Source organism: Passer domesticus, chromosome 9, assembly GCF_036417665.1.
Source record: "Passer domesticus isolate bPasDom1 chromosome 9, bPasDom1.hap1, whole genome shotgun sequence".
Lineage (NCBI taxonomy): Eukaryota > Metazoa > Chordata > Aves > Passeriformes > Passeridae > Passer > Passer domesticus.
In genome coordinates, this window is record NC_087482.1 from 41,199,660 (window position 1) to 41,211,471 (window position 11,812).

An 11,812-nucleotide genomic window follows, 5' to 3' on the forward strand; every position below is an offset into this window, starting at 1 on the left:
TTGTTCCTTGGAGAATTTACAATTTCCCTTGAGATTGTGGTCTGTTGTTATTCTTTCCAAAGGAAATATAGAAATCATATTTTAACCTGAAAGGGTTTTATCCTCCCTTCATGTTCTCCTTAATGTTTTTTTAGTTGAATAGTGTGAACTTTTCTAGACACATTTCTGGGATTTATGCATTAATATCAGGCTCCAGGTGGAGAGGCTTTTTATCAGATAAGCAAACCTGGGAGAAAGTCCTGAATGTTAACACTGAGGATGGAGATGGTATGGCACTTTTTCTTTGAGCAAATCTGATTGCATTTCAATGACAGAGAAGATAGAATATTTTTATTTTATTCACTCATTCTATTACTCCCACAATAAGCCATATAAGCTCAGTAAAAAGTTTCTGAGATGTGGAAAAAATTGATAGCAGATGTACTAAGGAGCAATGGACATATTTTGTAGTTTGCTCCTGCTTGATATTAAGGTGGCCAAGGTTCTTAAAGAGTGCTTTCAGATCCTGCAGATCAATATTCTGCTGGGTTCTGATTTTACTTGAGTTGATGGTACTGCTATCAATGCCTTGCAATATAGCAAGAAGTCTCTCTGGAATGAAGCATGTGGGCATCATTCAGAGAATATTCAACTTCTTTTACAGCCCCTGACATCAGCATTGCTGGTGCTTGTCTCATGTCTGATTTTATGATACAGCATCAAGATCTTAATTTCACTGAGGTTTTTTTATTCTCTGGGCGAGAGAATAGTATAGGGTTTCCTGTTAGAACAGGCCAGATCTACCCTGGCTAGAGTAAATAGCCGTAGAAGATACTTGTGTAATCCACAAAAATATAAAGAAAGCTGTACCCTATTCAACTTCGTTGCACCCTTTTAGTTAAACATAGCTTACAACTAATATAGAACATATATCTGATTTGATTGGAGCTAATTTGCTAACTCCTGGTGAACACTAAATTAATGCAGTGTTTAACTGGTATTTTCTGCTCAGGAGAAGGCTGTGAACTGCCATCATTTCATTCCAGTTTTCTGGCACTTCTGGGATCAATAAATCTGGGAGGAAAGCTGCATCTTAGAGATGTTACCCCAGTGCCCCTCTTCAGCTGAAGTCATATGAGGTTGTTTCAGACCAACAGTCTTTCTGGTACTCCTAATAATATTATTTGTAAACCTGCTTCCCACAGTTCTTTGTCCCAAATGCATTTTGGGCACTAAAATATAATAGAAATGGTCAATTACCAACCCCTCATAAATGTTAGGTAAGCCGTGACTGAATATTCATACCAACCTTCTTTTCCTTCTTTTGCACTATGTATCTTTTTGCAACAAAAAATGTGTTATTTCTTTATTTGCTGGCATTCCCTAGTGGCATGTCAGTGGTTTTGGGAACAAAAGCCTTTAAGAATCTTGGTGTGCTTTTCTGTCACCTGAAAATACAGAACTACAAAGACTTTGCCCAGACAGCCTGGCTTGTTGTCTATTGTCACTTGCTTCCATTTATCTAACAAATGCTGCCAGTTCCTTAGGTTTATCACAGATTCTGCTTCACTTTCCTTTCTCCTTATGATGTGACAGCTCCATCACAGAGCTGTTTAATAGATGGCTCAGCTTCATTTCTCACTCCCTTGTCCACACACAGTGTGGGGAGAATGTTTCTGATCCATTTTGCTTGCCAGGGACTCTGGAGCAAAGATGTTTTTCTTGTAAGGAAGTACTGTCAGCCATCCTGTTGGGACTGAACTCCTGGCTCTTCTCAGGTGCACCTCAGCCTGTGTGTTTTCAACTGCTTTCCACCTGATCTGATCAGATGCACTTATTTCTTTAGTGATGTACAGATGTGAATTTTGGATTTTATTTTATTTTATTTTATTTTATTTTATTTTATTTTATTTTATTTTATTTTATTCTATTCTATTTTTCTGTGCAGCTCTTTCTTGATTCCTTGTTCTCATTCATTCTTCCACATTGTGAACTCGATGATGCCTGGAAAATTCTTTTTTTCAAGCCTGCTCTGAAACTTCATTGTAAATATTGCATTGTGCATGTAATTACACCTTCTTCCTGAAGATCATTCAGTAATTTTTACCCCACTGGGATGTATTTCTCTGGGAAATCATGGTTGCTTGACCAGCTCAGTTTTACTGTGTATTACAGAAGATTTTGCTGCCATAAAACTCCACAGTAAAACATAAACAAAAAGCTGATTAATCCAAAGATAGCTGGAAACTTTATACAAATTCAAGTAGTATGCCAACAGTATATAGCATTATGTAAAATGTACCCAAGCTATATTGGTATCTTCCACCCCTACAGTAGAAACAAGGGCAGATGTTGTATTAAACTCCTCAAGTGCTTCAGCCATTTCACCTTTTTGTAGGGCATGTATTGGAAGCACCCTGTGTCCTGCAGCAAGGCAGCTTGCTTGACAAACTGGTTTATAGCTTTTCTCTAAAAGCCATGCATGTTTTGCAGTTAATTTTTACTGAAACCATGGTATTTTCAAGGTATTTTCACTACATCAAACTAGTTGATGGAGTATTTAAGTGAAGACAGAATAAACTGAGTGACATCATGCTAAATGTGACAGTAACTTTATGTTTTCATGCACACTTCCAAAGAAAGGATTTAAAAGGAGCTGGAGAGCTCCTACAGAATGTGATGTATTTTGGACAATTGTATTATTCTTATCTCAGCAGTTGGAGAGGATTGAATTTGATTTGTTGGGAGTTGTTTGACAGTGATTCTTGGTGGTGTTATGGTCTAATGGTCTCTGGTCCCAGGAGCTGTGCCTGCTCCTCCTGGCACAGGAAGAGCTCAAGCTCACATCTGGAGCTCCTGAAGAAGGAACACTGTGAATGGAATGTGAAGGAATGCTCCTTGGCTGTGGAAGAAAATTACAGACTGAAGTCCACAACTCCTCCAGAAATGATGGGTATGCTAGTTTACTTCATATACTTTGTCCAGAGGCTCTGAGAATTTCAAAGGAGGAAAAGACAGTTGCAAATATTACATTGAACTAGAGAACAGTGATAAGAAACTGATAGAAGAGAAGAATGTGACCTCCAGCTGCAATTTCAGGTTGCTTGCAGAAATCCTTGTGAATTCCAATTCCTTTCCTCAAGCTAAAAGAGGTACATGGATTAGGATGCATAATTTCTGTAGGCAAAGGAAGAAAACCTTTGCCACTTTGCTGCGGCCTCTGTTTAGCTCTTTTATGATTTCTCCACCATTTCCTTTTCTTCAGTGATGCATCACCTCTCCAGGTAATAAATCATAGAATCTTTGTGGATAATGTCTTCATTTTGCATGGCAAACACATGCCATAAATCTAGGTGAAACTTAATAATTGGTATATGACATCTTTCTTCCTGTGAATGGCAGAGACAGAGGATCCCATTTCCACTTACTTTCCCACTGGCAGAGAGACAAAACCTGTTGATTAACTATTTGAGTACTGCAGTGATTGAGATTAATGCTCAAAAAATAAAAAAGCTAGGGGAAAGAGACACTAATACTGGTCTGGCCACTTCCCAAAATCCTACTGGAAAACTCCACACTGGTCAATATGTCTAGAAGAGGATGACATTGGAAACGCTTGGAAACTCTTGCACCTTGTCAGTACTCATGTGCCAGCACTGACCCAGAACTGTCCTTTTCTAGCACTAGATATTGTCCTGGAGACCTCCTGGTCTTGCTTTTCCTGGAGCACTGTTGGACATGACATGGACATGGGTTTCTGTGGGACAAACTGGCCAGGTGTGAAAGGACTGTAATGATTCAGAGGGCTCTAAAATGGAGTGGTCTAATTCTCGAGTTGACTGGACTAGTGCTAGCATTTTCCTAAAGACATGTCATCTCCACACTCCTTGCACCCTGACTGCTTGGGATATTCTGGCAGCCAGATGCTCGCTGTGGTATGAAGTGCCAGATTACAGAGCCATAAGCTCCCAAAGTGGAATTGACAACTCTGAAACAGAGGCAAAGGAAATTTTCTCTGAGCAGGAGTGGTAGTATGAGGCCCATCAATGTAAGGCAATTACAGTGCCAGCTAATGAAATCAGATGCCAGCTTTGCTGATGTAACTAGTTTCACAACCTCTAGCCTTCCTAGCATAACACAGAATAATTCATAATGAGACTGCACAGAACGCTTTCAATTAGATTGCAGAAGTGGAGCAAGTTATTTTAGCTAGGCAGAAGCATGCAAAGCCTGTAGGCTCAAACACATGGTAATTGAATAAATAGACTCAGGCTTTTGCTATCACACAAAGAAAATAAGATGTAAGAGTCTTCCTCTAGAAGACACCCATTCAGCTGAAATCATCTGCCTGCACTCCATTCAAAAATCACACTTCTGGATGAGGGGACAGGTTGCCATTTCTCAGAAAAGCTCTCAGCAGTGAGGATGCCTTCAAGTGAAGATTGGGAGAGCAGCTGTAACTTTCAGATGGCACAAATGTCAAGAATGCCTGCAACACTTTAAAAACACACAAAAAATAAAATGAATGCTAATCAGTAAGCAGGGATTCTGTAGGCAAGCTCTTTCATGGATACTATATTAAAGGTGATACTTCAGCATTTCAGGCAGGTATCTGTTTTATTCACATGAACACAGTAAAGCACAGGCATTTGTCTTTCTGTGTGGGGTTTTTTTGTATCTCCATGCCACCACCTGCAGCCTTCCTGCCTGGGGAATTGGAAAGAGCAGCCAAACATCACAGCACCTCAATGTTTCTGGCCCCCTGCCATAGTGCATGGAAGATTCTTTCTGTCTTCATGGTGGTTTTTGCTCTTTCCTGATAGTAACTACTTCTAGGATTGAGTTTAAGTCACCTGATCTTTCCCATTGTGATAGGAATTCTTTCCTGTGGTTCCCCAGACAGATTGCTTCAGACAAGCATCTTTGATCCATAGCTTTTGTTCTCAGCTTCAAAATTCTTTCAATCAGCAATTCATGGATGAACATACTGGCATAGCTGATTCCTGGCCTGCTAATGGATTTGAGGACAACAAGAATGGAGCAAATTCAGGGCTCCATGGAAGAAAAAGTCCATAAATGTTCCTTCCTGATTGCAGTGTTATACTGGAAAGGAAGCAGGAGTAGTGTTGATTATAATAGTTTTACACTGTTTTGCAGAAATTATCTGTATCATTCTCTCCAGTGGACAAGGCAGCATTGCACAGGGAAAGAAAAGTGTGGTCAATTTGCAAGGAAACTCATGGGACTTTTGGTTTTGGCTTCAAAAAGAGAGAACAGAGTATTTTAGCTTTTTGGTTTGAATAAGAATTGCTTATAGTGAAAAAGATTTTACAGCCCATTAAGTTCAGTCAGTACAAAATGAACTTAACTGGCCAGATTGACACCTGGAGAATACACCTTGTGCTAGAGGGAATCTTCATCTCTGTAAAGTGGATGCAGCTAATTCTGTTATCTCTTGCTTTGGATTTGACACCTGTGAAGCTTTTGCTGCTGGAGCCATATTTCCTGGGTGATTTGGAACAGGCTGAGACCATAGGAAATGAAGGAAGGGTCGAAGGAGAATCAATACTATTCTGCTATGCCCCATTCTCAATGAGCAAAATGGGCTGACAGGAGCACAAGGCTCACACTCAGTGTCCTACAGCTCTAGAGACATCCAGCTCCTGCAAATTACTCCTCTGAACCATGAAGGCTATGATATATCCAGTCCATTTGATACTCCTGTTTTTCTTAATTAAGAAAATTAATTGTTTGAGATCCAGGCACTGAGAAGAGGATGAGAAGGCAGACTTCTTGTGTAGAAAAGAAAATCCTAACTCTGCTCAGCTCTTAAAATGAAAAATTAAAAAAAATTCCTGTCTGAAAGTGATCCAGAACATTATGTCCTTCACAGGTATGAAAAATTATGAAGTTCAGCTCAAGTGTTGACAGAATAGTTTATCACAAAGTAAGCCACTTTCTTTAAATAACTCTTGCTTTTTAAATTCCTACACATGCAATTGTTTTCCTTTTGAGGACATTTAAAAATAAACTATCAAACAGGATATTTCCAAAATGACAAGATCCTGAATCTGCAATTGTATACAATAATATTTGGCCAATATATTGAATAAAATTTCCTTCTACCATGGAATTAAGTATGAAACTGGCCATGCACATGAACAAAATCCAAAGCCTCCAGAATGAGTCCTGTGGTAATCTAAACAGTCACGTTTTCCCAGAAAATTTGTTGCCTTGCATGTCTAAAGCATCAATCACAGTGGTTGATGCCGCCTCACAGAGAATTTCCATTTTCATTTCTTTGCTGTGGCGTGGGATTATCTTTGCAACAATAGTTGTGGCTATGTGTAAATTGTTGTGTAAAAATAAAGGGGATGTAAGTGAGAGGCTGTGACGTCTGGCAGCACAACTTCTATCACTCAGGATTTGACAGGCATTGCACCAAGTCCTGCACTCAGCTGACAGGATCTCTCATTATTTGGTCTTTGGAATTTGTAGTGCATCATCATCATCGTGCCAAATTGACTGGTTTTCCCAAAAACAAGGAACTGTGAATGCTGGTTACTTCTTCAGTATATTGTTTGGCACTCTTTTGTATGGTTTTTTTTATTCAATCACAAGGGGAAGTCCTAGAATTCATAGTGTTTTCTTTATGAACGTAGGTAAGAAGTTTTCATCTACTTAGATACTACCATGGGGACAAAGAAATCATCCAAAGTGCTTCAAGTGGCCACTGAGCACTGGTTTTCAAAGGCAGAGGGAAGCTGTGTGGTTTGTTCTGCTAAAAGCAGGAGCCAGATTTGATAACTGGCTGGACTCAGAATTGCACACAGGAGGACCAAGGATGCATCACTTCTGAGTGCTTTGCTTGGGAGACAAATTTTGCTTGTGCACAAGTGTAAAGGCAGAACTCCCCGTCAGTCAGTTTCTCAGAAATGGAAAGGGACTATGGGATCCTCATCCCTGGAAGTGCCCAAGGCCAGGCTGGATGGGGCTCTGAGCAGCCTGGTCTAGTGGAAGCTGTCCCTGCCCATGGCAGGGGGTGCTTGGAACAAAATCATCTCTAAGGTCCTTTCCAGTCCAAATCATTCTGTGATTCTATGATTATTTCCATTGACTGTATCTCAGACATTTACATTCCCTTTTTTTTCATTGCCTTCCCTTTTGAAGAATTGATTTCAATAAGGGAAGCAGTACCAAGAGAAGATTGGCTGTATTGAATTCACATTGAACTGATTAAAAACATGGAACTTATTAGAAAAATAAACATATTTCCTTTTTCATTATGCAATATTTCAACAACAAATTTATTCGTTTAATATAATGTCTAAGTAAATATGATAGGGAATATTATTAAACATGAGTGCAGAATAATTTTGGAAGCTGGAGAACATGTTTTTATGTGTGCAATACAGTTTACGATTAAATATGTCTTTTTATGAAGGCAATCATATAATTTTTCACCTTCTGTAGCAAAAAATGAATGGAGTGAGGATAGTCTAAATCTTCATAAAAGAGCCTGGTTTTGTTAAGATTTTTCCAAATTATTGCAATATCCTAACTGCTGAAGAAAATCTATGTAAGAATAATTTGGACAATAAGCAAGTGGCAGTCTGAACAGACAGCTACTGATCATTATTTCCAGTGTGAAAGCTGGGGTTCTGGCACTGAAAACGAGGTGCTGTAGCAGTGATGAAAATCTTTCTTGCAACTTCAGAGTAAATAACTAAAGATCAGGAATGAGAATTGCTGTTTCATCATTCCAGTTTGTTCCTTTGACTTTCTGTAGATTCTCCATTGCTGAGGCTGTTACTGGTTATTAGCTGATACAATTAGGCTGGGGAGATGAGACCTTGCTGGTGAAGAAAGCGTAAAGAATTGAACTGACACAGTTGTACCAGCAGTGTGGAGGCTGCACTGGCTCCAGCCTGGTTGTGGGTTGTGCTGTGATATTACAGATGCCTTGTTTTGATGCAGGGAAATTAGATCAGTGCCCATGGGCCCCACCACAGAACTGTGAAACAAAGGAGTGTTCTGTGTCTCTGTACCAAGGATATGTACTCACTGCAGAGTGACTGAACTGGTACAAGTGTTAAACCAGGAGAAAAACATCATCTCTGCACTGACAAAAATTCAGGCAAGGTTCTACAGCCAGTGCTATGTTCTTATTGCTTTTAATAGCTCTGTTTTGGATTATTCAGGTTCTAACACAGTGTTTGGAGCCTCAGAAGCAAACTGTTCTTTGAGTATCTGTGCTTCAGACACGGGCTGTGATTCTTGGGGCTGTTCTGTGCAGACTTTGATGGTGGGTGGGTGAACCTGGTGGGTTCCTTCCAGCTCAGGATGTTCTCTGGTTCTCTGTATGTTGAGCCATGATCTGCACACCCCTGGGTGTAGAGTGGGGTCCTAAAGCTCTGTGGGTGATGGCTACAGGCACCAGTCATTCATAGCCACTGCAGAGCTGCTTCTGTGAACTGGGGCACAAAGACTTCACTGAAGATAGTTGTTAGGTATTGCTGCCTTCTAAGTGGTGCCTTGGTTTAATAGCTGGAGTCTTCACTTAAAATGTCTTCCTAGGTGCCTTCTCAGTGGTAGGAAAACTTAGCTTGGATTATATTTGTCCTAGAGACTTTCCCAAGATAGCTTAATGCCTTTCTCTTCAGACTGTAGGGCCAGCCACTTTGTTGGCATAACTCTGAGCATTTTCTCTGATGTAGAGGGACCTTTTAGGGATTTGGACCAGCTGAACAAATGATGTATAACTTTACCACCAGCACTTGTTTTATACATATATGCACCCATTAGCAATTCAGACCCAAACATTCCTTCATAAAATGCTTGAAATCACGAGTCTCATGTCTATTTTATACCTTCATACTTTGGCCCTTCACTGGCGATAGTGCCTGCAATCCTACCAACTTAAAAATTCATACAGTCAGTTATACACTAGCCTTGGATCATCCATTATCATTAGAAGACAAATAAGGCCTGTAAAAGTGCCTTTTCTTCCACAGTGTAAGTATTTTTTCCATCATTACGACTGGGTGCTGAAGTTTGCTAGTTCAGAGCAGTAATGCACATTCTGCACATATGAGTGACGTGGGAAATGAGAAAATCAGGCTAATTTAACCTCTTTCCAAATTTGTTCTAAAACCAAAGAGTTATTTAGTGAAATTAAGTTTCGGGTTGGAGAGAAGAGCACTTGCTCTGCATAGGCAAATGACAGCATATACCACAGATTTAATTAAACAAAACAGAGATAAGTACAGCATTGTATGCTAAAGTAATGTTTACTATAGCAACTGATTACTCTGCAGACAGCTTGTTATTTTCTTTTCCAATTTAAAGTGAAGATAAGAAATATAGAAGGGTGATATTCTATCTGAATCATACCTTTTAGAGAGGTGACTGAAAGATATTGAGAACACTTATATAAGAAATAAAGGTACAAAATCCTTGGGCGATATAAATTGGGCTATTTCCATTTGACATTACTGAGTGTTGTTTTATACCAGTTGAGGAACTACCTCCCAGGAGAGCTCATAAAAAACTTTTGTACCTTCAAACCTTTCTGTGAAGAGCTGGACTTTTTACATCCATGTGCAATGGCCTGATAAACCATCATTTTTTTCTGAAAAAAAGTGAAAAAGTGAATTGGAAACAGTGCTGTTGTTCTCTGGAAGAAAGCTGTATGACATAACAAAGAGATGGTAACCAAATACTGGTCAGTCCTTGTCCTGTCAGAGCCTCCACCTTTGTCATTGCTGCAGTTGCTGTACAGTGTCCCCTGCTCTGTTTTGTCCTGGTGGTTGATTACAGGTGCTGTTAGAGTGGCTTTCTGCTGAGGGAGGAGACTGAGAAACAATTCTACTCTAGAGCTGTTACATGACTTTGGAAAACTACAGTGCTGCTGTGCACCTGAATTTTTTCATCAATGTGCTCCTTCCAAGCTACCCTATCTCATTCCTTTTCTTTCTGAAGGGCAGGAGTGAATCATGAGCAGTCCATGGCAGAGGCAATGCTCCTGTGCAAATCAATTGAATTTAAACACCAGATAACTTCTCACCGAGAGCAATCCTGCCTAATCTGTTCAGGTTAGAGAGAAATAGATATAAAAAAGGGACAACAAAGCTTAATTGTTACCAAACCATCTTGGAATAGGTGAGGCCCCAGCTTTGCAGCTCCACAACTTGGTGGTGGTGGTGGGAAACAGCTTGTATCCCGAAGTTAGCAGTGGGAAAGTAGCCCCTTGTCCTGGTGCAGCAGGACTTTCAGGATCATGCAGGAGCCACGAGGTTCACGTCCTGCAGGAGGGACAGTGCAGTGCTGGCTCTTTCACTCCTCTCAGAGCCATGCACCAAGCACTTCCTGAAATCCACACTGTTCCAAGCATTCAACTCACGTTCCCAATGTAGCAGGGAGAAGCCAGACTTTACATGTGTCAGATTTATCCAAGAATAAAACTAGGCTATGTGAGCCTCATTATTATTTTATTATTATTATTATTATTATTATTAACACGTATGTATTGCATTTAATTGTGGCATGAGCTGATGCTAACTAGTTCCAAACAGCCTTTTTAACTAGAAAGTTTATGTTGTATTTTATTAATGCAATAGGTTCTAAGTTTCCAAGTTTCCTCAAAATGAAACAATTTTCTTTTCAAGTGTACATCACTGAAGTCAAAGAGACATAATATTCCCAACTGTATAAAACAGCCTGTGGCAACTAGGTTAGAGCTGTCAGTTTTACACATGGGGTGCCTGACAAACATATTATACATACAATTCAAGGCTGACCTTATACTGCACCTGAATTTAAATCTGTGTGCTGCACAATGCTTTATATCCTAAATAAGCTGTTAACACCCTCTTGCAGCCCTTCCCTTTATAATGGGATATAACTGCAAACTCTATATTGTCACAAGCAGCAGCCAGAAGGTAACACCATAAAATTAGTTAATTTTAACATAAAGATGCCAAATCAATGCTGCACACATTTGAAAAATACATTTTCTTTTAAGCGGTTGAGTGCTTGCAGATAAGAAGAATGTTCCATAAAAATTCACTGTTTTTCCCAGTGTTTTAAAGTGTCTGGTGTCTCCAAAATACATGGGATATGAAAATGGTGGACATACAAAACCTTTAAGACAGAAATTCAACTTTAAAAGAAGCATAGACATCAAAGAATTATTTCAAAGACTTTTTATTCCAAATGTTGCTGTAAGGAAAACTGTATGCAGTGGGGAAGTACCAATAATCTCTACAGACCATGGTGGTAGGATACAGCTTTCCTCAGGAGCTTCTGTGAGTCTTGCGAAGGCTCTTCATGTGCAGTAGGCCACCAGTGGTCACTGTGGGGCTCTTGTTCATCTAATGGGGATCACACTTTGCCAGCCTCTCCTTCCTGGACTGTCCAGGGGGTATTACTCACATCTCTTAATCCATCTGTGAGATAATCTCCTCTAAATTAGAAATTGTTGTTTCTACTAGTTTGGAGATGCTGAGATACAAGCTAGTGCTTTCCAAGAGTGTAGCACAGTCATTTTTCAAAATTCCAGGTGACTTCAGCAGGGTGGAAATTCTGCTGTAACTAATGAGAGCACCACAGAACCAACCAGCAGTGCTTTCTCTGCTCATCTGCTGGGGAAGGAAAATTGTCATTCCTCTCTTATCATGACTAGAAGATTTTCAAAGGGAATTTTTGCAAGGGTGGTGTGACTGCAGCCAGTGCAGGAGGAGGTGGGAACAGGGAGGATTTGAGCAATACACTAAATCTCAGTGTAAACTTCTGTAGGGTATGTAGGAGGCTAAAGAGGGAGGTGAGATGTTGA